The following is a 27,978-nucleotide window of genomic DNA, read 5'->3' as shown; positions in this document are numbered from 1 at the left end:
AGGGGCCGTATGGCATACTCCTGCTCCTAGTTCTTATGTTCTTATGTTCTTATGAAGTTAAAGATTATGGTGGAATTCAATACCACTGCTAATAATGGCTCACAACATCTCAAGGGTGCCCCATTTTGAACTGATGGACCTCTTCGGAATCTATCCTTATTAGCACGGTGGTGGTGGTACACAACTCGATAGAGGGTGTCCTCAGTGTAAATATGGAACCTCTTCTCCACAATGTCTATGCGGTGCCACTCCTAACAATGCAGTCTGGTCGTCCCACCTGCCAATGGGTGTGACATACCCAGGGATGGAGATGGGGAACCATGAGATGCTATTCTGTGAGTATCATAGAATTTACAGTGCAGAAGGAGGCCATTCAGCCCATCGAGCCTACACCAGCCCTTGGAAAGAGCACCCTACTTAAGCCCCACACCTCTGCCCTATCCCCTTTATGCTGGTAACCCAGTAACCCCACCTAACCATTTTGGACACTAAGGGGAATTTAGAATGGCCAATCCACCTGACCACATCTTTTGGACTGTGGGAGGAAACCGGAGCACTCGGAGGAAACGCATGCACACACGGGGAGAACGTGCAGACTCCACACAGACAGTGAACCAAGCCGGGAATTGAATCTGGGACCCTGGAGCTGTGAAACAACTGTGCTAACCACTGTGCTACCGTGCTGCCAGACAAGTAGAGTGTCTAAAATCCAGTTGTTTAAAAACCTACAAATGTCTGAAAACTGGTCATTTTTATAAGCTACCATGTACCAATTTTACTTGTTATTAAATGAGTAGATTAACTTACTGGAACAATTAGGCTAAGGGCTGCATTGGTGCAGTTGCGCTGGACTAGTTATCGGCTTCATGTGCTGGTCTTTTCCCACTTCCCGAATGACCCGTTGTTCCTTGACTCCACCTTATACAGCTTGATCTGATCTGGCTGACCCAAACCAGCTCGAACGTACAGGAACCTACGGTTCTCTGGTAGCTTCACTCATACACCAGTACTTTGATCCAGCACAGCGTGCATATCGCCCTTACAAACTTTACTTTTATTTATTTTAAATATCTTTTTTTTCACTTTGTGCACCTTTTTTCAAACTTTAATACAAAGAAACATATTCACTTGATTTCATGGACCTCCCATTAATTTAATTATCGTTCCAATTTTTTTCACCAAAAACCAGCATTGATTGAACCCAGGTTTCTGGTTTTGAGATGCTGGGTGGAATATTCTGGCCGTTCACGCGTGTGAGACCTTACGGTCACACCAACAGCACACACCAAGTGCAGGTTTCACGGCCAGAGGGGTGCATTCAACGGGAAACCCATTGACAATGAGGGACCAGAAGATCCCACCGATGGCCACTGACGAGCTGCCCTTTTTCGCTGTAGAACACACTGTGGAGGGGGAGGAAAACCATACCTACTGTACCTGTATGACAATGTCAGGCTGTTGCTTGAGTAACCTGTGGGACTGCTTTCCCAATTTTGTCACATACCTCCACATGTTAGTGCAGAGGAATTTGCAGTGTTGACTCGCCTGGCTGTACCTTTGTCGTGTCCGATGTGTCGGTCAATGTTGAGTGGTCTATCAGATTTTTTCCTTCTTAGACTTTTACATAGCGGTTTGACATAATGGAATGGCTTGTTAGGTGATTTCAAAAGGCAGAATCAATCACGTCTATCCCATTTAGCACAACATGATGAAGGGTATCCTCAGTGTGAAGATGGATCTTTACTCCCTCATGACTGCAATTTCATTTGTACCACTGAATGGGTGGAACGTCTTTCTATATATTTTCACATTCATTATTAATTATTATCAGGGGAGTATCTGTCCAACTACCTGCGTGGTGTTATCGCTATCTGCCAGATCTAGAATTTTGAACCAGGCAGAAACTTTGCTCATGTGTGCCTCATGATTAAGCATTATATTTTTGATTGACTTAAGAGATGCAATTTTTTCCTCTGAGGCGAAACTTGAGACCAAAGTGGCATCCTTCAACGTTCTTTGATCCGAGATTTGAAAAAGTACTGAATATCTTATTGATATGCCAATACCTTTGCCTTGAAGCCCACCAACGTGCAAATTCCTATTCTTTTGATCAGGCAGCTGTTTTGGATACTCCTGATCTCCTGCTGCCTTATCCAATTCACCATCCTTGAACTGTTGAGTTTTTCTTCCAGTGCTCCACGAATGTGTTGATATGCGAGGAATCCAACCTATGTCTGTAATTGTAGCTGTGCTGGCGAATGCAGTTGGATTACACAGATGTTATTTGCGATGGTAGCAGTTTTTTGCTTCATTAACTAGAAAATACAAATGAACATGACAGGAACAATATTTAAGTGAAGGTGAACAACTTCAGCTTCAGAACCTTTGCACCCTCAGATATAATCACATTGATTCATTGCACAACACTAAGTGACAGTTTAATGCATTAACCAAACCTTGTTTTGGCAGTGGTCATCGTATTTGGAAAAGGAATATATTTGATTGCACAATGTCATAGCTAAACATACAAAATGCAATGAACTGACCATCAGATGAGTATTAACTTAGGAAAGGCAGGAGCTGGATTCTCCGGTCGCCGACGCCAAAATTGCGAGCGGCGATCGGCCGGAGAATCAAATTTCCCGACCGAATGGGGGAGCGGCACCGCTTTCGCGATGCTCCACCCCCACCAAGCGGCGTACTCGGAGGCCTCAGGACATTGCTCCGCCCCCAACTGGTCTCTCATGGTCTCACCCGTCGGGAACTCGGCGTGGCGGCTGCGGACTCAGTCCAGTGCCGCCACAGTCGAGGGAGGGCCGATCCGCGGGCAGAGGGGGGACTTTATCAGGGGCTGGGTGCACTGTGGGGAGGGTGGTCTGGGGTGTGCGAGCCGGCCAAAGTGGGGGACACTATTTCGCTGCCGGGTCCAGGACCGGCCTCCGCCATATAGCATGGTGCAGCCGCTGCAGGACGCTGACGTGCACATGCACAGCCACGGACCTGGCAATTCTCCGGGACGTATCGGCAGCGAGAGCCAGAGCTCTATGCTGCCGGCATGTTAGTCCCCAGCCAAACTGAGAATTGGTTACCATTTTTGCTGGCATAAAACAGCATTGTTCCCACGCTGGCATGGGGACATAGCCTCAGAATCGGAGAATCCAGCCCATTGAATTTTACGCACAGATGAAATAAAAATTGAAAACAGGATTAGTTTCATGTAATGGAAAGTGCTTTAATCTGATGCCTATCTTGGCTCTTCATACAATGGTCTGCAAAGATACCTTCCCATAACATAGCATAGTGATCTTTGTTGAGAATTTATGTTCAACTGGTCTTGTCACAGATAACTGCAAAACTTGCAGTTACCTTTTAAGATGTTGACAAGCCTAAGTGTTTAGCAGCATATAATAATGGCTGGAAGCTTCAATAACAGGTCTTCACACCAGATGGTGTCAGACAAAGATGACAAAGTTCCAAAGGCAGCTCCAGTCTCCACCTGCATCTGGAACCCCGCCACAATATTGGTAAGTGAGTGCAAGGAGCCGGTCAGAGCATCCTCTTCCTTAAATGAAGCCCATCTGCTCTTGTTGGAGGGTGGCTTCTAAAATTGTTTTTTTTGTGGTTAAGGACACAGTATTCAAATGTGTAGCCAAGAGAAGTATAGGCAGTATATTTTAAGATTGTTGCTTGTTTTCCTTACTTTGGGCTGGCAATGACATTAGAATTACTTCAGACTTCTGTGGCTATCCCAGTGTCAAGCATGTTTGACTTGGTTTTGACAAACCACATTTGTCTGTATGGGCCCTTGTTCTCAAAAAGTTTTGGGTAGATTCCACTGGACTTGGCAGTTTTCCCAGGCTTGGTGGCTATCAGTACTGAACTACAGGACATTCCAAAGTGCTTTACAGCCAATTAAATACCTTTGAAGTGTAGACAGAGCTATAATATAGGCAACATGAGCCATATTTGCACAAAGCAAGGTCCCCTAAATTGTAGAGTAGTGGCCATATAATATATTTTACTGCTGTTGGTAGAAGTTCAAATATTAGCCACGCCAAAAGGAAAGATTTCCCTGCTTTTTTCAAAAATAATGGACGCGATTTAACCAACACGCATGCCTGGTGTGGTTCTGGGCAAGCCATTTAAATAACGGGAAAGGCCAAACACGAGATTTGCCCTCAGAGGCGTTAGACTTGGATTTGGACTTGCCTTGGGCTTGCGTTTGGTTGGTGGGCTTAAGCGTTCCAGGTTGGGTGTTTTCCCTGGGCCAGTGGGTGGGTTTAGGGGCTTCTCGATTGTGAGGCCTACAAGCCATCTTTAAATATTGTGGATACCCATAATGGGACAACTACAGCTTCTGTCTGACAGTCCTACCAAACACTACCAGGACAGAGCCCTGTTCTATGCTGAAAGTCACTTTAACTCCCTGTGACTGTGAGCAGCCTCTAGCTTCACAGTTGAAGGCTATTGCTAATGTGTTAGTTGTGAGAGCACATCACACCTGCAGGGGGATGTATTCACTCCTGCTGGTGGCTGTAGGTGCTTGGAGGGTGGTGTTGCTGTTTCCTTCCTTTTCTGTAGCTGGAAAGAAGGACACTTTGTTGTAAAATACCTGGGTCCCGGAACACCGGGCTCAGGGAGAGGTATGAGCACAGAAGGCAATCTGGTTTGAAGCAAGAAGGTTCTTCAGGACCTGGTGCATGACATTGTCCTAAATGGGTAACCTGCTAATGGTGCTGAAGAAATGCTTTCACAATTGCTGATGCTTTTGTTGCTGGTGTGGTGAGTGCTGCATGTAACTGGCATGTCACCATGGGTTAGACACGCTGTTAGTCAAGGATGGTCAACTGCACCTTGAGCACCAGTGGAATATGTGAATGCCAGGATTTGATTCCGGTGAGATTGGACTCTGTGGGAGGGCCTGCACAGCTATGGCTCCTCGACGGAGAATGGCAGTGATACGTGGAACAAGTAACACATTGATGGACTGATGATTTCTATGAAAAAGTTTTGATGTTCTCATTCTCATTCTCAGGCTTATCCTCTGTTTCTTTTGAGGAACCTGTGAGGGGTAATACTGTGTGGTGTTTTTTGTGAAAATGAGCTGATATCACTTTCTAATGGTACCAATATGGAACGGCACTGTTTCCTTGTTGTTTAATGGTTAGTATGATATGTGGAATGTTACGTAGTTGATTTTCAAATCTTTGTTATTGTTGACCGTTAAATAAACAAAATATTCTCAAGTGCTGCTACAGGGTGTGTTTTCTGATTGTTCCTGCTGGTAGTTACAAATGCCTGAAGGCCGTGTGTTTATTTGTTGCCATCTCTTTTGCTTCTGTGGCCTGCAGTAAGGAAAGGGAGAATGTAAGATGACCTGCTACCAGCGCTGCAGAAGGGGAAGGGTTATTCTTTCTTCTTCTGGAGTGCTCAGGAACAGTTTGACATTCTGGAGTGATTTTTCATTATTGAAAGTCTACTGCTCGGAGTTGAGGGGTGGGGAAAGAGAGGCGGATTGATCCAGATGCAGCTGCAGCTGCCTGGAGGTTGTATTGTTTTGAATGAGCAACTTGAGGAAGTGTTGAAGAAATGCTTTTGAAGATTGCTCGCGACTTTATTGTACTGTTGACTGTTTCATGTTTAATGCCTAGAGGCTGTGTGTTTGTTTGCTGCCAGCTCTGTTGCTTCTGTGGCCTGCAGCCAGAAAACTGAGGGTATAAGGTGGCTGCTACCAGAACTGGTGAAGGGAAAGGGATGCTGGATGCTCGTTTGCTCTTCTGACATGCTCTGCGTCGGTGTGACATTCCGATGTATTGTTACGCTACCCTCATGCAGATTTCCACTGATGTGATTCTACTGCTGACAGCTAGAGGAGGAGAGAAAGTGATTGTCCTGTTAACTGTTTAATGGTTGATGCCTGGAGGTTGTGTGTTTGCCTGCTGCCACCTCTTTTGCTTCTATGGCCTGGAGCTAGGAAAGAGAGGATGTAAGTTGACCTGCTACCAGCGCTGGAGAAGGAGAATGGGTTCTCTTTCACTGTTCTGAGATGCTCTGCATTGGTGTGACTTTCTGTTGCATTGTTATGCTACCCCGAGTGACTTTCCACGGATGCGAGTCCACTGCTGGGAGTTGCAGGAGGGGGAAAGAGCGGTGGGTCAATGTGAGTGCTAGTGACTTCATTGTACTGTTGACTGTTTTATGTTTAAAGTTTGTTTGATTTTCTTTGTATAAATGCTCTGTTGTAGTTTTGTGTTTGTACCAATATTTTGTAGCAAAGAGTTGAGGCGCGATGCCTTGTCCTTATTGATTAATGGTTTGTGTAATAAATGGACTGTTGGATAGTTTGTTTTTGCTTTTTTGTGTGCAGAAACTGTTGACCATTTCTGCCGCCTCTTTTGCTTCTGTGGCATGGGGTGAGGAAACTGAAAACGTAAGATGATCTGCTACCAGTGCTGGAGAAGGGGAAGGGGTGCCGTACTTTGTGTCGGTGTGACTTTCTGGCGTATTGTTACACAACCCTTGAATGACTTTCCACTGTTGAGGGTCTACTGCTGGGAGCTGCGGGAGAGAGAGAAAGAGAGCGATAGATAGATGGATTGATCCAACTGCGCAACCTGACAAAGGTGTTGACGACATGCTTTTGCAGATTGCTGGTAACGTTATTGCACTGTTGACTGTTTAATATTTAAAGTGTGATTGGTTTAATTTATATAAATGCATTGTTGTGAATTTGTGCTTGTATCGATATTGTCATGGGAGTGTCTCTTCAAGAAAGGTTTTTGTCTTAGCACATGGCTTCAGTGATATCATTTTGTGGGTGAAGCAGAGCTGAGGCTGTGAATTTTTTTTGCTTTCACTTTCAGTTTTGGCTGCTGTGGACTCAGACAGAGAAAAGAAGTGTTTTGGACTGTCTCTCTCTATTTTCATTTTAAATATCTGTTCCAGTAAAAAAAACTCATTGATTATAGCTACCTTAACTTGGTAACTTAAAAGATACAGGGCGGGATTCTCCGACCCCCTGCCTGGTCAGAGAATCTCCGGGGAGCAGCGTGAATTCCATCCCTCCGCTCCGACGCCGGCTGCTGAATTCTCCGGCGATGGTTTTCGGGCAGGGGCGGGGATCGCGCCGCTTCGGTTGGGGGCCGTTGGCAGTGGCCCCCCCCAACAATTCTCCGGGCCCTGATGGGCCGAGCGACCACCCGTTTTTGGCCAGTCCCGCCGGCGTGAAATATACAAGGTCCAAACCAGTGGGACCTGGCTTGGAGGGCGGCTTGCAGAGTCCTCGGGGAGGCGCAGGGGGATCCAGCCCCAGCGGGGGGTTCCCCACGGTGGCCTAGACCGCGATCGGGGCTCACCAATCTGCGGACGGGCCTGTGCCGTGGGGACACTCTTTCCTTCCACGCCGTCCTCTGAAAGGCTACGCGATGGCCGGCACGGAGAAGAAACCCCCTGCACATGCGCAGGAAACACGTCAGCGGTTCTGCGCATGCCCCAGAACGCGCTTGCGCTCCTGCGTATGCACCAACTCGCGCCGGCCAGTGACGGCCCTTCGGCACCAGTTGGCGCGGCCGCAACCCCTACAGCGCCAGCCTAGCCCACGGAAGTGTGGATGATTCCGCAACTTCCGGGCGGCCTCTTCGCCGGTCTTTGGCGCCGGTACGGGCCGCCCCGCCAATTCCGGGAGAATCCCGACCATAGTTTGCTTTCCAGAAGGGTTCAGACCTGCTGGTGAGATTGTGTCAGAATCTCAGTGAAAGACAATATAATTCAAATGAGAATGCAGAGTTCTGGGCTATGCCCTTGAATAGGGGTTTTTGGTTCATGGGATTTTATTTTTGAATTGGAACAGTTCAGGGGGAATTCATTAAGTGCTGTACATAGATTGTGTAGCTGGATGGTGTCTTTATGTTTGTAATTGATAAAAATTCTTGCTGTGTGTTTATATAAATGTTAACTGAGTTCTTAGAAGAAAGCTTATTTTGATTATTTTGATTAAAGTGTCTGGAAAGACTGAACACTCACACCTGAAGGGAAGACTCTGGTGCTCATTCTAGCCAAGTTCAACATAAAGTTTGTAGGTCAGATGGACTTCATAATATACTTTGAAGTTTCTAAACCCTGGCTCATAACAAAATCCTGAAGTGAAAAGGTGTGGCGCGGTATCTTTTTCTTGTTGGTTATATGGACCGTTGAATAGCTTATCATCTTTTTATGTGAAGATATTGCTGATCAGTTAATAAACAAAATCTTCTCAATTAGATTCTTGTGCATACACGTGCTGTGTCTCAGGCAATGATTATTGTATTGCATTTTAATCAAACTTTAATGAAACACTTTGCCTGAACGCTAGAAGAGTCAGCACCATAGAGGCAGTAGCCAACAATCAAAGACTCGAGAGCTGGGCTTCAGCACTGGGGGTATCCTTGTGACCAAAGGGTGCATGTGTGGAGCAAGGGAGGGCACCTGAGCACGGTCTCTGTAATGTTCCCGCCAGGGGCCTGGGGTCTAGAGGCTCCTGATGCAGCCAGGGGTGAGTTTATAGAGCAAGGTTTTATGGATGGCATCTTGAGAGAAGATGGGATACGTAAGAAGGCTTGAGGGATTTGTGGGTCCCGTAGTTGAAACCCTAACTGATGTCAGTCTCCCTTCTTCTCCAATTCCTTACAGATACCAAAATGTATGGGGGTGTCGTTCCTGCCGAGGATGCTCTCGCAGTGCTGGTGGCAGCCCAGGAGGCCAGATGCTGGAGAAGGCAGCAATGTCAACACAGGCTGGAAGTGGTACTCTATGTGCAGGGGGCTGCTGCTGCACCCCTGAAGACTTGGCTGCCCTTCAGGCTGAGGAGGAACCCAGTGAGGGCCCATTGTGTGCAGGCCTCGTTGGTCTTTAGAGAAAGTGACGGACAGCATGTGCCTCAGGAGACTCCATCCCAACAAAAAGACAGCGCGGCACCTGTGTTATGTCCTCGCGGACCTGGCACCCCATGGAGGAGGAGTACACCTATGCCATCAGTTAATTCCAGGGCTTAAGCAGGGTGTTGTGCGGCATTTCACAATCTACCGCCCACAATTATAGAATTTACAGTGCAGATGGAGACCATTCAGCCCATCGTGTCTGCACCGACCCTTGTAAAGACCATGCCACTTAAGCCCATGTCTCCATCCTATTCCTGTAACCCAGTAACCCCAGCTAACCTTTCTTTTGTACACTAAGGGCAATTTTACATGGCCAATCCTCCTAAACTGCACATCTTTGGACTGTGGGAAGAAACCGGAGCACCCGGAGGAAACCCACGCACACACAGGGAGAACATGCATACTCCACACAGACAGTGGCCCAAGCCGGGAATCGAACCTGGGAGCTGTGGAGCAACTGTGCTAACCACTGTGCTACCTTGCTGCCCATGAGGTTACGGATGCCCTGTCTCCCTGAACAGCTAACTAAATCAAATTTGAGCTGCGCCAAGGCCACCAAAATGCTCGGGCTGCAGGATTCTCGGGCCATCGTCGTGATGCCCCAGGTCCAGGGGTCAACTGATGACTCAAATGTTGCCTTGCCTGCATCGGGCCATCAGTGAGTGCCCTTCATTTACAGGCAGGCATTCCACTTCCTGAATGTTCAACTCATGTGCAACCACCACCTCCAGATCATGCATGTGTGTGCACGCTTCCCAGGGAGTGTGCACGACAGCTACACTCCAGGACACTCTTGAGATCCCCGGCGCCTTTGCGGATCACCGGAGAATGACGGGTTGGCACTCAGGGGATAAGGGGTAACCGCTGAGGTCCTGTCTGATGACATCAGTGTGGAGTCTGGAGATCGAGGCGGAAATCTGATGTAACGAGGCCCATGCTGCCAATCGTTCTGTCATTGAGTTGTGCTTCGGACTGCTCAAAATGTGTTTCCAATGTCTGGACAACTCTGGTGGTGCACTGCAGTACACCCCCCCAGAGGGACCCCCGCTTTGTGATGGTCTTCTGTGCCGTCCACAACCAAGCACAGCAGCGGAGCGACATGCTGGAGGGGGAGGAGGGAGAGACAGCCTCATCTGAGGAGGAGGAACCGGACCAGGAAGGGATGGAGGACGAACCCAGGGAGGACCCACATAAGGAGCCGGAGGATGGAGGACCGGCAGCGGCAAGGGTCCGGCATGCTCGGAGAAACATGGAGGCCCTCATCCTGTAGCCACCTAAAATGGCTGATTCCCTATTAATTTGGCCAAAACCCGATTTAAAATGGCTAACCGAAAAGGCTGATGGGAAAAGCAGCCAACAGGACACAAACGGACAGCTGCAGACAGAATAGCGTATTCGGCTCTGGGGAAGTCGGCCCAGATCGATACTCAAGATTATTAGCAGCACATCAACCCAGACATCTGCAGTTTAATTGGCTATACCCGGGAACAATTGCAACATATTAGCAATTGAATGCCGGGCCAGTCCTGTCGGCGCCTGCAGTGGCCGAAACAAAGACAGGTGAACGACCACCTCCCGATCGAGGAATCGCCCCATTATTGGAGCATATCGAACCCAGTGATTGGGAACAAGTCCAATTACTTGGGACTCAGGGTCAAGGGCCGCCCCGAGAGGAGGGAAGCCCCTGGGCCCTATAAAGTGAGGGACCAAGTTCAGATCTCTCTCTCTCTCCCTTCTTCACCTGCTCGCAACCTTCGCAAGAACCTTCAACAAAGAACCGTAAGTCTGACTCCAGCGATCGCTACCCGATAGAGATTCCTAGCCATCGATCCGTATCAGCCTTTTGAATCCCGCAGGCCAGATCCAATTCGATAAACTATTTGTTTCCCTGAACTGGTGGGCCATCTCCTAAAGTTAAGTATTGGCCAGTAGTGGTAGGTTTTGATATAGATAGTAGGATTATTGTGTAAGTATTGATTGCTGTACATAATAAATGACCATTGATGTCAATCTTACTAAGCGGTGTGCTGACTTATTAATCATAACTCGAGCTTGAACCATGTGGCGGTATCAGAAAGATACCTGGCGACTCATGAGCAAAGGTGACATAATCAGAGCTAATAAAGCTAAGGCTAAAAAGAGCAACATAATTGGCGACTCCGCCGGGACCCGACATAGAAGTGGAAAACCACTCTGGGAGAACCCCAGGAATTTGAATAGAATCCAATTGGAAGCATAAACAAAACAAAAAAAAACACAAGTGTTCAAGCAGTTCTGGTTAATAATTCACAATTCGGAAGTGTGTGTATGTATGCGTAACTAACAGGGTTATAAGGTAAAACTGATAGATTTTTGTTGCGTCAAAACTGTCGGCAGTCTGTATTTTCGGAAATTAGCGCAAGCCGTACCCGCATCTACGACACCACCTTAGCCCCCTGTTCCAAATTTGAACGTAGCAAGCAGATAAGAGAGATGGCCATGCAGGCAATGCAACGCCTCATGAACCCCGAAGAATTTGCGGTCGCACCGATCAGCAGCATTAAAGTGGGACAGTGTCCCCTTTGGGAAGCAGAAATTCAGAAATTCCTACAGGGCAAAGGATGGCCCGTGTGGAGCGGTTTCTGTAATAATGACGGAAGTATAGGGCATACTTGGTGGGAGAACATGAGTGAAATTCATAAGAAAAGCTTAGCGAAAGCGCGCAAGCCGATGGCAATCGTTTCCTGTATGGCACAATTGCGAGGCACAGAGGAGGTCGTCAGGACGCTCCGAAAAGAAATAGAAAACATACATCGTATGAGTAAAATCGATGTATGTAAGATGGAAAAAGAGAACCTGGAACTGAAAAGGCAGTTAGAAGCCAAGGACGAAGAGGTGACTGACGCCAAACGGGGTCACCAGTCTTGTCTGGCGCATTTAAGCAGTTTTCAATCCCAGTATGAGAAGGCTTATCAGGACACGCAGCGTGCAGTCCTGGTTAAGACAGAGAAGCAGGTGGAGACGCTACAGAAGCAATGTAGTGATCTCAAGGCAGCCTTGAGAGCACTCCACACTGCAACCACGGAACAAAGGCAGAGTACCTTAGACCATGCGAAGTGCCGAAAGCAAATTGCAGACCTGCAATCAATGCTTTCTGCCCAAAAGGGATTCCAAGACACCTTTGGGGAAAGTTTAGAACAGGAAGACGGCCCTGATTGGGAAGAATTGCAGGAGACAGTGCAGAGATATGTTCAGGGAACATGTGCGCAGGGAAAGCCCCAAAGGAGGAAAGCACCCCCACCCCCCACACAGCAGGTAATACAGGCTCCCATGAACCCTGTAACAACCCACCGCCCAGCCACAGCAGATGAGGCGGAAGTCTTATATTCCACCCCCCTCACAGTGACCCAATTACGGGATGCGTGTGCTAAAATCACACCGTTCCTCCCCGCTTCAGACCCACACCATTTCTTTGCCACCGTCAAACACCAGGCGACCTTGTACGGCCTGGATGAGAAAGAGCAGGTAAAGCTCACGGTCCTCAGCTTAGACCCATCGGTCGCAGCAGCCCTTCCCGACCCACAGAATGTAGGAGGAGACACCCGTGCAGAAATGCATACCGCGATCCTGGATGCGATCGGGTATAACCGGGGCGACCCCATAGATGGCCTAAATAAGTGCAGACAGAAAAAGTCTGAGCACCCCACAGCGTTTGCAGGACGCTTGTGGATTCACTTTGAAGCCGTTTTCGGAAACGTAGACCATGCCCATTTGTCCGCAGACAATATTGCCAAATGGACCCGCACCCTTGTCTCCCATGCCACGGAAGCAGGACAGAATGCCTGGAGTAATTATGACCCCTCGGAGGAGGCTCATAATGAGAAGTGGGTGGTCAAAAGATTGTCCCGCGTTTGGGAACAGTCGGCTCACAATAAACCTGCCGCTAGAACCCCTGAGGACGTGCAGGCAGTGAGAACCACTCTTCACAACCCTGCCTGGGTAAACGAGGAAAAGAGCAGCCCCCCAGCAAAACCGCAAGAGTGCTACAATTGCATACAGTTGGGACATTTTGCCAAAGAATGCAATAGCCCTAAAAAGCCACAGAGAACCCAACAGACGGGCACTATCAATAAGAAAAAAGCAGAACCCATACATAGCATTAGCGCCCAGTCGGATCAGACAGACATGACCGGAACGGACTGATGGTGTACAGGCTCCCCCAGTTGGGTCTGCGATACCCTTTGGGATAGGCCAGGACGACCCGTAGTTGCAGCGAAAGTTAGGGGACAGCCGATCGAGCTTCTCTGGGACACAGGAGGGTCCCGCACCACCTTAAATTCCTCCACCCTTGGTAAGGACACGTGGCCAACTACAGCCACTATCACCCTCAGCGGCTTTACAGGCCACTCACAGCAGGGACACATCACAAACCCTGTACCCATCCAACTCGGAACCATTAACACAAAACACCCCGTTGTTTTAGTCGACCTGCCCCCAACAGCAGACCACATTTTAGGGATCGACTTCATGAATTCCCACCACCTATCTTTCGACCCAGTCAACCAGTGTGTCTGGAAGGTGGTGAAGTCCGCTAGAGCCCCCGCAACGCTCACCATAGGGGACTATATGAACACAATTAGCGCAGTGGGCGAGTTTTCGTTCAACCCCACCACACTCAGCACGGACTGACAGGTTAGGGCAGTCCTGCAAAAGAACAGGGCAGCATTCGTGACCCACAAACATGACTGTGGACGGATGACTGGTTCCGTACAAATAACAGGACCGGACCCTAGACCCCAAAAGCAGTACGGATTCCCCCTAGAAGCAGAGGGAGAAATCCTAAAGGTTATAGAAAGTTTATTAGAGCAGGGCGTCCTAAGATCGGTAGCCTCAACTAATAATGCCCCGATTTGGCCAGTAAGGAAGCCCAACGGATCATGGCGCTTGACCATAGATTATCAGGAACTCAATAAAGTCACCCCGTAGCAGCCCCCACCTTTGCAACAAGTCCCGAGACCATGCTCAAACAGGGACTCCATGCCCGATATTTCACGGTTTTGGACGTCAGTAATGGGTTCTGGTCCATTCCATTGGCAAAGGCGTGCCAGTATAAATTTGCCTTCACTTTCCGAGCGCAGCAATACACGTGGACATGCCTGCCACAAGGCTTCCACAATTCCCCCTCCATTTTCCACCGACAGCTGGCAAATGGACTAGCGAAATTTTCTCACCCCGAATGTCTGGTACAGTATGTAGACGATCTACTACTGCAGACAGACACTAAGGAAGAGCACATTGAGCTCCTGTCCGAACTCCTGGAGTTACTACATTCCATTGGCTGTAAAGTAAACCCCAAAAAGGCCCAGATATTGGAAGAGAAAGTGGTATATTTGGGTACTATTATCACACACGGCAAACACGAGATCGAGCACAAAAGAATTGACTCGACCGCTAAATTGCCCCTTCCCCAACACGTTTCAGCCCTCCGGTCGTTTTTAGGACTGGTTGGCTACTGCCGAAACCACATTGACGGTTTTGCCAGCAAGGCAGCGCCCCTCTCAGACCTCCTAAAGAAAGGAGCCCCCTGGGAGTGGCTTCCGCAGCATATGGATGCTGTGGAATCACTAAAACAGGCGCTCATAGCCGCCCCCGCGCTATAAGTTCCCGACCCGCTTTCCCCTTACGCAATAGAGGTAGCGACCACAGACCGCACCCTTTCAGCCATGCTCCTGCAGGAACGGCACGACCAGCTAAGACCCGTGGCTTATGCCTCTCGAATTTTAGATGCTGTGGAGCAGGGATTCTCAGCCTGTGAGAGGCACCTGCTCACAGTTTTCTGGGCAGTCCAGTACTTTTCATACATTACTGGACTGAACCCCATCACCATTTTGACCGAGCACACCCCCACCCAACTTTTACTAGACGGACGACTAAAAGACGGTACCGACAGCCAAATCCGCGCTGCTAGGTGGACCCTTCTCTTACAAGGACGGGACATCACAGTCAAACGGACAAAAACACACACATACTTAGCGGACAATCTACAGTACCCCGGAACCCCCCCATGAGTGTGAAATCATCTCGCCCCACCATAATACAGGCCCCTTTATAGCTAAAACACCCCCCAGAAAACTAGCCGCTCCATCTCAGAACCTCCCTCACCCGGACACGTGTGATCCCATTAGGATCTATGTGGATGGATCTTCCACAGTCCTGGATGGGCAACGCATAACAGCTTGTGGGATTTATGTGGAGGACGTGCAGGGACGTGCCCTCAAGGAGATAGCATTAAAACTCCCCGGACACTTAGGCACGCAGGCAGCAGAGCTTGCGGCCATCGCATACATTGTAGAGCACCCAGATTCCTTCCCCAGCCCAGCAGACGTATATTCAGACAGTCTGTACGTGTGCAACAGCCTCACTGAATTTCTGCCCCTCTGGGAAACAAGAGGATTTGTTTCCGCGGATGGGAAACCCCTCCCCTCAGCCCCATTACTCCGCCATATTTTGAAAAAAGTCAAGAGCCGGACCTTTGTCATTATAAAAGTCCGCAGCCACCATCGTTCCTCCCCCCCTGGAAATGTAAAAGCCAATGCGCTGGCTAAGGCAGGATCCAGGCATGGGTACTTTTGGAAGCCCCCCGAGAGCGCCCCAGTGAGTGCGCCAGTGAGTGCAGTTCAGGTCGCGCAGACTAGGATCGAAGATCTAGTAGAGGCCCAGAAGCAGGATAGCGCTCTCACTGAAATCGTGAAAGGGAAGTTTTCAGCCTCATACGAGAGGTACAGAAATACCATAACCACACATGACGGTGTGGTGTTAAAGGACACCCTTTATGTAGTTCCTGAGCAGGATAGGAACCAATTAATCTGTTTATTCCATGATGGTCATGGACACCAGGGAATCAAACCCACCGCAGTCCACCTCAAACAGCTTTGTTGGTGGCCTAATCTCAAAGAGGATGTATCCCATTACATTGAGAATTGCCTCATCTGCGCTCAGAACAACTCAGATAGATATGCCAAAAAGGCACATCTCAGACACACCCGACCCATTAACGGCCCCTGGACTAACCACCAGATCGATTTTATAGGCCCATTGCGCCCTTGCAGGAATGGCTATAAATATGTTCTGGTGGTCATAGACACTTTTACAAAGTGGGTGGAAGCATTTCCAGCCCGCACCAACACTGCGAAAACCACCGCCAAAATCCTAACCCACCACATCTTTACAAGATGGGGACTCCCCCGCAGTATTGAGTCGGACCAAGGTTCTCACTTTACGGGACGGGTCATGCAGAACGTCCTCACAATATTTGGCATAACCCCAAAATTTCACATTTTGCGTACCACCCTCAGTTGAGTGGTATAGTGGAGCGCATGAATCGGACCCTAAAAACCACCCTTAGAAAAATGGTCCAGCAGAACAACACCACTTGGGATTCTGTCCTCCCCTTTGCGCTGATGTTTTTGCATAACACTGTTTCCACCTCCACAGGTTTCACCCCGCACACCCTCATGACCGGACGCCCCATGAAAGGGACAGAGTACTTGTTGGGTTTAGACCTGACCAGCCCTGAAGTTACGGCCCTCACCCACGAGAAAGACGTTGAACAATTACTTGCAAATGTAAAAACGGCTCAGTTAGCAGCCGCTGTTAAACTGGGTACTAAATTAAAACAGAGCAAGGCCTGTTTTGATAAGGCAGTACATGCAACGGAGTATAATATAGGACAACAAGTGATGTTGTCTGTGTATAACCCCAGCACATTTCTGTCTCCGAAATACTCGGGTCCGTACTCCATTTCGGATAAAGTAAGCCCATCGGTATATAAAATCAAATACCAAAATGGTAAGAATGCATGGTTTCACATAAACCAGCTAAAGGCTTATGGAGCACAGTCAAATCATGCCCACCACGTCATGCTTGACGCAGCAGACCAAACCCCGCCCACAGCCAACGTGACCACACCAACCCCCTCTACGTCCAGCCCAGACACGGACTCGCCCCCGACTCCACCCACAAACTTTACACTCCGCCCCGGAACGCCCACAGACTGCAGCAGCAGAGACAGCGACTGTGACTCTGACGACAGCCACAGCACGCCTCCCTACTATACTGGTCCCACACCCAGCGACTCCGAGTTCGACTCCAGTGATCCCTTCCTCATCACTTTCTTAATCAAACCACACCACCGATCACCGAACCACACGGACGACCCCGACTTTATCCCCACACAACTTGACGAACACCATTGGCACCACGACAGCTCCTACAGACTCGTCCGCAACGACAAGAGCAACCCCAACTCATACCACGCAGCCCTCTCAACATTAATTCAATCCAGAATTTGGCACCCGGGAGAAGGGGACGACCCCGAGTCAGACCCCCAATCCACCAACCCCTTTGCGACCCTGTGGCAACAGAGAACTGAGGTGTCCACATGATGATTTAAGGGAGACACTTGGTGAAAAGTGTTGTCCTTCCTGATGAACCTGCAGGATGTTTTACGTTGTTGCATGTTTGTTTAAGTGTTGTTCGTCTGACAGGAGAATTTTTCTCACACGCCCATTCTGCCGAAAACTCTGAGGACTTGCCTCAGAGACCCACCGCCAGACGCTTCTTCAGCGGTACCAACTTGTCCACAGATACCACAACGGTACCAACTTGTCCACAGATACCTGGTCAGCAGACCATACGCTAGTTCAGAGGAACTAGCTTTTCAGCTGGTACTGGTCCAAGTGCCAGACGCCCGTTCTGATTCGAGGGTAGAAGCACAGCACTAGCTTTTCAGCTGGTACTGGTTCAAGGCCAGACGCCCGTTCTGATTTGACGGGAGAATCACAGCATCAACCCCACCATGATGACTACATTTTTGCCCGTTCTTGTCGGTTGCTCAGGCAGTGGAGAAACGGCGTGAGACCCGCCCTGCCTGTGGACCACCCCCCGCTGGTCAAAAATGCTCGGGTAGGGGACATACGGTTTTGGTAGCCGTCCTACCCGGGGACTCCATCCAAATCTTACCCGTCGCGGCCCATACGCACCTCATTCGACCTTTTCCTTTCAAAACAGTTTTATTTATTTAGGCGACCCTTGGGTTGCGGCCTCATACTATTTACATCCAGGAACATTTGGATGATAAACTTAGCACTGGTTCACCATTGGGAAGTGTGCCGTGTCCAAACATTTGTTTTGGAAAAAAGAAATGGGGGGGGGGAGTCACATATTGTGACCAATTATAAGGGTTTAATTGGCCCCAAGAAGGACAGACACGCTAACATACCGGATATTATACCAAGGTAGTTACAGAGACTATGCTTGATTTACAGAACTCCAGCAGCTCCAGGACCGGAGAAAACAGAGAACACAAAGAAAGAAAACGAAAGAGGACAGCCATGAGGACTTCTTTCATCGTGATCAAGATTTTTATACTGAACATTTGGTTGCGCGGGAACGCAGACCCCATTACTTCAAACCCCCCTGCCGTTAATGTTTCACTGCCCCGCAGTACCGAGGGCCCAATCACCAGCCACGCTGCATTATCCTGGTGTGCCAAGTTCATAACTTGGTACTCCCTGTCGTAATTCATTGAAACACTATTAGCGTTGGCAATACTCTGCTATGCAGTGCAGACTATGCGCCTCCGCTAATGGAGACGGAGAGCGTACCGCGCTCGAACCCCGGTATATCAGATCCAATCCCCTATATTCGGTTATGACCAGACCCCAGACCCCTGCGACCTATAATACAAACAAATAAAGAACAAGCACTTGCGTTTTTTTGCAAATAAAAGATGTACAAAACTGCCAGTAACAAAAAAAAATGTATGATCCTGAGCTTGACTGCCAATCCAAGAAAGAATATATGGAATGTTATGATTGTTATTGTATGTTTTAGAGAGATAGGATGATGCAATGCTTGATGAGTGTACTTAGGTAAAATTAGAGGTTCCAAGTTTTTATTTTTTTTAGATACATGCCCCTGCCTGACGTAGCGCCCTCAAGAATTGTGTAGGTAAATTTTGTGCATAGCTAGGGTCAGAGTAGTGGCCATGTAGGAGGTGTGCCCTCCCCCCCCCCCCCCCCCCCCCACGTTAGGGAACGGAAAGGACAAAATTTATGTGATCCTTCACGCTTCGCGTTAGGATCACAAGGAGGATCTGTAGCCACCTAAAATGGCTGATTCCCTATTAATTTGGCCAAAACCCGATTTAAAATGGCTAACCGAAAAGGCTGATGGGAAAAGCAGCCAACAGGACACAAACGCACAGCTGCAGACAGAATAGCGTATTCGGCTCTGGGGAAGTCGGCCCAGATCGATACTCAAGACTATTAGCAGCACATCAACCCAGACAGCTGCAGTTTAATTGGCTATCCCCGGGAACAATTGCAACATATTAGCAATTGAATGCCAGGCCAGTCCTGTCGGCGCCTGTAGTGGCCGAAACAAAGACAGGTGAACGACCACCTCCCGATCGAGGAATCGCCCCATTATTGGAGCATATTGAACCCAGTGATTGGGAACAAGACCATTCACTTGGGACTCAGGGTCAAGGGCCGCCCCGAGAGGCGGGAAGCCCCTGGGCCCTATAAAGTGAGGGGCCAAGTTCAGATCTCTCTCTCTCTCCCTTCTTCACCTGCTCGCAACCTTCGCAAGAACCTTCAACAAAGAACCGTAAGTCTGACTCCAGCGATTGCTACCCGATAGAGATTCCTAGCCATCGACCCGTATCAGCCTTTTGAATCCCGCAGGCCAGATCCAATTCGATAAACTATTTGTTTCCCTGAACTGGTGGGCCATCTCCTAAAGTTAAGTATTGGCCAGTAGTGGTAGGTTTTGGTATAGATAGTAGGATTATTGTGTAAGTATTGATTGCTGTACATAATAAATGACCATTGATGTCAATTACTAAGCGGTATGCTGACTTATTAATCATAACTCAAGCTTGAACCACGTGGCGGTATCAGAAAGATAGCTGGCAACTCATGAGCAAAGGTGACATAATCAGAGTTAATAAAACTAAGGCTAAAAAGAGCAACAATCCTCACTAGATTCTCATAGCATGAAGCCTTGTCCATCAGCTCACTCCCTCCCCTACCTAATCCCTGATGTGTTGGGTGCTTTGGATCCGTGGAACACATACAGGCTACCAACACATAAAATAAAACAACACTATTTAATTAAGCTACAAACTGTTGAACATACTTTCACTGTGGGTTAACACGATGTTAGATTAAAATAAAGACCTATGCCTATCCTAACCAGTCTATGCGCTCAGCACATGGTGAAGATCTGCGCTGTAAGCTGTATGCTCTGTCCTTCTGAGAGGCTGCATCCCGAATGAGCGGGAAAACTGATGCCCTCTGTCTTTATAGTGAGTGTGCTCTAACTGGTGATTGGCTGTGGTGTTGTGTGTGTTGATTGGTCTTGCTGTGTGTCCATCAGTGTGTGTGTCTGCACCATGATATACTGGTGTATATTATGACATCCCCCCTTTTATAAAACAATGTATGTTTGTGGCAATAAATAATGTGTGATGATAATGTTCCTAACTACGTGTGGGGTGCGAAGACATATTTACAGGACTATGTACATGAGAACTAAGCTATTTACATGGAAAGGTGCCTGGTGCAGACAAGCTGTATGCAACAAGAGCAACGAGATCAGCACCATATATAAACTAGGGAAACGATCAAACAAAGCAACAAAACAATCCAGAGAGTCCATAAATTCGAATAGTTAATAAATTTAGTCTCTGGTGAGGTGAGGTCGTGCAACCGTATCACCTCCGGGTAATTCGAAAAGTAGTCCATGATCAGGACATAGTCTCTACCCAGCGCGTGGAACCGGTCGATGCCCACCTTGGTCCATGGTGACGTGACAAACTCATGGGGCTGCAGGGTCTCACTTGGTTGGGCCAGCTGGAAGCGCTGACAAGTGGGACAGTTGAGCACTGTGTTGTCTATGTCCTCATTAATGCCGGGCCAGTACACTGCCTCTCGGGCCCGTCGGCGGCACTTTTCCACGCCAAGGTGGCCCTCGTGTAGTTGTTCCAGGTCAAGCTGCATGCTATGCGGGTTGACAATGTGATCCAGTTTTAGAAGAACCCCGTCTACTACCGCCAGATCATCTCTGACATTATAGAATTGAGGGCAATGACCCTTGAGCAACCCGTCCATTAGGTGGTACATGACACACTGTAGCAAGGAGTCAGCCGCCGTCTCGCGGCGAATTTGGACGAGGCGTTCATCAGAGGCAGGTAGATTGGAGTCCGCGAATGCCACATGGGCGTCAACCTGGCAGACAAATCCCATTGGGTCACATGGAGTGTTGACTGACCTGGAGAGAGCATCAGCAATGATGAGGTCCTTGCCTGGGGTGTATACCAGCTGGAAATGGTATCGCCGGAGCTTGAGAAGAATACCCGGGAGGCGAGGCGCCATGAAGTTCAAGTCTTTCTGTATTATATTGATCAGTGGGCGATGGTCGGTCTCGACGGTGAATTGAGGAAGTCCGTAAACATAATCATGAAATTTAACAACACCGGTCAGAAGGCCCAGGCACTCCTTTTCTATCTGCGCGTAGCGCTGCTCTGTGGAGGTAATCGCATATGCAACGGCGGCCCATGATGAGGCCTCATCACGTTGAACGGGCACTGCCCCAATGCCGGATTGACTGCCATTGGTCGAAATTTTGGTCTCCTTCGCTGGATCAAAGAAGGCTAAGACCGGGGCCGTGGTCAGTTTGCCTTGAGTTCCCTCCATTCGCGCTCGTGGGCGGGGAGCCATTGGAAGTCTGTCGTCTTCCTGACCAGGTTCCTGAGAGCCGTGGTATGAGAGGCGAGGTTAGGGATGAATTTCCCTAAAAAATTGACCGTGCCCAGAAATCGGAGGACCGCCTTCTTGTCCTCTGGTGTTTTCGTAGCTGTGATGGCAACTACCTTGTCCGCGTCCGGCTACATGCCCAATTGGGAAATTAAGGTCCCCGAGGAACTTAATTTCTGTCTGACCAAAAGAGCATTTGGCCCTGTTGAGGCGGAATCCATGCTCATGTATACGTCTGAATACGCGCTGGAGGCGACTAATGTGCTCCAGCAGTGTGGTAGACCAGATGATTATGTCATCGACATAGACGCGTACACCTTCAGTACCTTCCATCATTTGTTCCATAATCCTATGGAACACTTCTGATGCAGAGATGATGCCAAACGGCATCCATATCTTCCAAAGCGGGCACTAAATGTGCAGAGTTTCCTGCTGGATTTATCGAGCTGGTTTAGCCAGAATCCGTTTGAGGCGTTGAGTTTGGTAAAGAGCTTGGCGCCAGCCAGCTCACATGTGAGCGCTTCGCGCTTGGGAATTGGATAGTGCTCTCTCATAATATTGCGATTGAGATCCTTGGGATCAATGCAAAGTCTCAATTCACCGGAAGGCCTTTTTACACATACCATGGAACTGACCCAGTCGGTCGGTTCCGTGACTTTGGAAATCACTCCTTGGTCCTGGAGGTCCTGCAGCTGCTGCTTGAGGCAGTCCTTAAGGGGTGCTGGGACCCTGCGAGATGCGTGCACCACAGGCGTGGCATTCGGTTTTAATAAAATCCTGTAGGTGTACGGGAGCATGCCCATGCCCTCGAAGAAGTCGTGGTACTGATTGATAATGGCGTTGAGCTGCGCCCTGAAGTCAGTGTCCTGAAAGGCAGATGCGTCAGCAGGAGAGAGAGAGTGAACTCTCTGAACTAGGTTCAACAGCTTGCATGCCTGCGCGCCAAGCAGGGAGGCTTTTGAGGAGCCCACGATTTCAAAGGGAAGGATGGCTTTGTGTGACCTGTGCATCACTTCAAGTTGGCATGAGCCGCTGGCAGCAATGGCATTATAATCTAATAGCTGACAGGATGGCTGGTTTGACACGAAGGCTTTGGAGGTCAGACCGCGCAATGTGATTGGCGGAGGCACCAGTGTCCAGGCGGAATCGTATTTGTGACCGGTTGACCGTAAGGGTGGCACACGACTCATCGTCCGGATCGATGCTGTATACCGGTAGAGGCTGGATTCTTTGCTTCGGGTACACCCTGTTTTTTGTAATGATACCGACTCGAAAAGGTGCCTTCGGGTCCTCGGTGTCAATATCGGGTAGCAGGTTCGAATCGGGCTTGGTGACCGTGGGTTGAATGGCCCGGACATACCTGTGAGGCTGGCTGGAGCGACGAGAGTTGGCAGGCTGAGCTGATCTGCATAAAGCAGCATAGTAGCCAAGTTTGCCACATTGCAGGCATCGTCGGGATTTGGCAGGACATTGCCGCTTTAAATGGGTGGAGCCACAGTTACCGCATGTTGTAGCGTCAGTACGTTTGCTGTGCCACCACGCATTCGCAGTGCGGTCGTACGTGGTGCGCACCTGCGCAGCACGTTCGTCGACATCGCCGCCCCCTTGTTCGGTGCGCACAAGTGCAGGAGTCTGCCAAAAGCTCGTGAAATGGCCGCCCTCATCCAGACTGAGGCCCTGGAGTTCCTCGATTGCTTGGACCCGTTCTGCCTCGTGGGGACCTTGCCACGCGATTTCAGCCGCTTGGATGTGGGAATACCGACTAGTGGCGTGTTCATGTAGCACGCAGGTCTCGATGGCAATCGCTAGGGTGAGCTGCTTTACCTTGAGGAGCTGCTGGCGTAGGGGGTCCGACTGAACACCAAAAACAATCTGGTCGCGTATCATGGAGTCGGAGGTGGACCGGTAATTACAGGACTGCGCAAGGATGCGGAGGTGGGTGAGAAAGGACTGGAAAGGTTCATCCTTACCCTGCAAACGCTGTTGGAATACATAGCGCCCAAAACTTTCATTCACCTCAATGTCGCAGTGACTGTCAAACCTAAGGAGGGCCGTCTTGAATTTTGATTAATCTTCACCACCAGCAAAGGTGAGAGAATTGAAAATGTGGATGGCATAGTCCCGGCCGTGGATAGGAAGAGAGCGATCTTCCTGGTGTCTGAGGCAGCTTCCCGGTCTGTGGCTTCAAGGTAGAGCTGGAAGCGTTATTTGAATATCTTCCAGTTGGCCCCTAGGTTACCGGTGATGCGGAGCGGCGGCGGCGGGCGGACGCTGTCCATTTTGCAGGATGGCTGTATGCTGGTGGAAGGCAGATCACTTGCAGGTAGGTCTAAGAAGTTCTAACATCCCTCAACTCCTGGTACCATGATGTGTTGGGTGCTTTGGATCCGTGGAACACATACAGTCTACCAACACTTAAAATAGAACAACACTATTTTATTAAGCTAGCAACTGTTGAACATGCTTTCACTGTGGGTTAACACCTTGTTAGATTAAAATGAAGACCTATGCCTATCCTAACCAGTCTATGCACTCAGCACATGGTGAAGATCTGTGCTGTGAGCTGTAAGCTCTGTCCTTCTGAGAGGCTGCATCCCGAATGAGCGGGAAAACTGATGCCCTTTGTCTTTATAGTGAGTGTGTGATTGGCTGCGGTGTTGTGTGTGTTGATTGGTCTTGCTGTGTGTCCATCAGTGTGTGTGTCTGCACCATGATATACTGGTGTATATTATGACAATCCCCTCCTTCACCCATTCCCCTAATTTGTCCTCCCCCATTCTCCTCCTTCCCCCCCATTTCCCTCCTTCCATGCCCCTCCCATTGTCCCCCATTCCCCCCATTTCCATCCTTCCTCTGCCCCTCCCATTGTCCCCTGTCCCCCCCATTTCCCTCCTTCCTCTGCCCCTCCCATTGTCCGCCGTCCCCCCCATGCCACTCCTTCCTCCCCCTCTGTGTAACATCATCCCAGGGTGATGAACCTGTGTCAGCAATGTTAACGGGTTAATATACAAGACAGGAAGGTGATGATAACTCGCTGTAAGATTAGCCCTGGTGCTCCTTTCACACTTATCTTCTGAACATGTTCTGCATCGGGAGCATTTGATCTTCAATCACTGTGCCTGGGAGACAGTGGAGCGTGGGGGGATCGGACGTCAACGTATGTTGACGATGCAGGCAGGCCTGCTGTTGAGATTACGTGACAGAGGCTTTGCATATATTTGGTGTAACAAGTTTTAATTGTGAACATTTGACCTTTCCATTCCCCCAGCTACAGATAGTGCCCCCCCTCTCCTATGCCCAATCAGTGATCCTCAATCTTCTTGATCTTACTTGGTCCAGTGCGACATCTAAGTGTGCCCAGAGGATGCACATAAGAGGTGTAGGAAGCCTGCTGCCTTTGATGCCTTTGGAGGGCGTCCTTTGCAAGGCCTGCAGTCTTACCGGTGTCGCTAGTTTCGCAGTGTCACGCTCTTCTGCCCGCTGACCTTTAGAAGCACTGTGTCATGAGGGGAAAACTCTGAAGAACTAGAGTCTGCTGTCGTCTCCTTGGCAGGCCCGAGGTTGGCCTCCAGCACTTCCTTCTTGCAGTCAGTGCCATTGGGCCCTGGGGGTCTCCATGGGATGAAGAGGCAGCTGGAGTGAGCTCCAGAGGCCTCTGCGTCATCTGCCTCTGCCAGTCCTGGTTCCTCCCCATTATGTGCACCATTGTTTTGACGCCCTCAGCCATGGTCCTCAGTGACTAGCCCATGCTCTGCAGTGCCTTGACAATGTCCACCTTCATCTGAGACTTGTCCCTCATCGATTGCGAAATAATGTTGAGGCCGACTGCTATGGTCCTCACAGACCAAACCATGCCATGGACATCACCAGTCACGATACTGACCTCGTGCTCCAGGTCTTCCACTACAGTCGCCTGTCTACTAGTGTTGGCCTCGCTGCCACACATTGTTGGCATCATCTCCTGCGCCCATAGCCTTTGGGCCTCCTCCACTCAGCTTTGCACTTGCTGGAATGTCACTGACACCCCCTCCTGAACCTTGCTGCAGTGTCCTAGCATCTGCATCAGCTCTGTAACAACCTTGTCCAGAGGCTCCACATCTGACACTCAGCTGAATCCTAGGATCCAGCAAATCTCCGACTGCTGACTCCGTTAGATGTTCCTGCCTCCACCTGATGTGCATCATCAATGGTGTGGTACCCACTAGACTGTGTCCCAGAAGCCTGTCCACTTGTGACCCCCACTGTGGTGTGTGTCTCTGCACTAGTGGGAGTTGGGAGAGAAAGCTGTGACACGTCTCCGAGGTGGTCTCTTTGGCGGCAGGTGGGATGACCTGGCCCCATCAGATGGAGATCCTGCGAGGGAATACACATGTGGTCAGTGAGAGGAAGGATCATTTTGTCTGACATGAACAACCCACTTGAGACAGGTCACCTGTGTGAAGGGGCAATGCATCCTCACCTCTGTGGCACAGCCAATCTCGCTGTCAATGACTGCTCTCTTCTTGGACAACCCCATGACCTCCAGGGCCTGTTCTTCATACAGGGTGAGGACTCAGATCTCTGGTCGTCTGCTAACCCTCCCTCGTCTTGGCATTTTTCCAATTATTATGGGCTATCTTCTCCTGCGGAGCCAAAGAGAGGGCTTTGTGTGCCGCGCGCTTGATGGATCGGGAGTCTATAGCAGGCATCGTGTGTGGGCATTGTAATAACCAGCATGGGACATACTGTGTTGAGATGATATTTTCCCCATGCCCCTTGAGGAGTGTGAGCTCCCCCGCTAGGGATGAGGTAGTATACCCGTGTTTGTATTAATGTCAGCCAGTCCGGAACTGACCGATGAGCTCTTCCCTGGATCCTCCGGTTCCAATTGTGGGAAGACCTACTGTGACACCTTTGTTTTCCTGCAGCGCCAACATACTTGACGTCATGTCCTCAAACTTCGACGTGGAGACGCAAAGGTCTGCGATCTTTGGCACCGACATTGTGGTTCCAACTCCTCAGCCGATGATCCGCTCAGGTGTTCCTGCTGTAAACGTCACACCGGCTGACCCTACTCCTCCGTTTGATGGCAACCTGCCAAAAGCGAAACATCTTTGTCATCCGACTGCTGTAAGTGTTGCACTGTTTTTTTCTAATTCTTCTTCTCTGTCATCAATTTTTGCAACTTCGTCGTTTTCTTCAAATCATTGTCATTCCAGGAGTCTTCGGACATCGAGGTGGAGGAATGTAATAACCAGAACAGGACATACAGTGTGGGCATGAATTTGTCCCGTGTTCCTTGAATCTGGAAACGACCAACAGGAAAGAGTACCTGGCAAGATTCTGCTGGTACTCATCCACATAAATGTTGTTTATTTTTACTTACTTTGGACTCCCCGTGCATTATTAAAGGCACCGCAACTGGACATGAATGGGGTTGGGCTAGTGGGTGCCAGAGGATGCTGAGGAACAAGCATGAAGATCGGATGGTGGGGAGGGTGCGAGGCGTCAGCCAGTGATTTGTGGGGGTCATTGAAAGCTCCAGTCCGGATCTGGGTCACAGTATTTAAGGTCCTGCTAGCAAGCTCCTATTAGGCGGGCCTCCACCCGCTCAATACGGGAACTCATACTCCATGAACTCCACGAGGCGATCAACCGACAATCCCCCTGTGGTCTTCATGGGGATTATAACAATGGGGATTTGCAGCTCCCCATTTAAAGATCATTGTTGAAGCCACATGCAGACCTGATTTTTTTTGTTTTTAAAATCTTTTTATTGGCTTTTCTCATATTTATAAACAGTTGTTACTTATATACATTACATTTTTCTTGCCCACACTAATTTGCTTTATTTTACAGAGAGGTTTGTTTTGCCCTTCATTTGACTAACTGTACGTACATTTTGCTGCCCTCTGGATCGGTCAATGATATCCCCCCCCCCTTCCTCCTCACCCCCCATTGGTTTCAGCACCCTTCCTCTTCTCTTGTGGTTCCCCCATTCCTCCCCCAACCCCGGGTTGCACAGTCCTTTGGTTCTTCATCTTTTTTTCTCCCCGGCTTACTCCTCGTTGCTGGCCTCGAACAGGTTTTGGAACAGACCGACGAACTGCCCCCAAGTATCCAGGAAGCCTTCCTCTGACCCTCCGATGGCGTTCTTAATCTTCTCCAGGTGGAGAAATTCCGAGAGGTCAGCGAGCCAGTCTGCAGCTTTGGGTGGTGCTGCCGATCGCCAGCCGAGCAGGATTCTCCGGCGTGCGATTAGCGAAGCGAAAGCAAGGGCATTG

The sequence above is a fragment of the Scyliorhinus torazame genome, chromosome 15 (assembly GCF_047496885.1).
Source record: "Scyliorhinus torazame isolate Kashiwa2021f chromosome 15, sScyTor2.1, whole genome shotgun sequence".
NCBI classification, from domain to species: domain Eukaryota; kingdom Metazoa; phylum Chordata; class Chondrichthyes; order Carcharhiniformes; family Scyliorhinidae; genus Scyliorhinus; species Scyliorhinus torazame.
Note: the sequence above shows the minus strand (reverse complement) of the source record.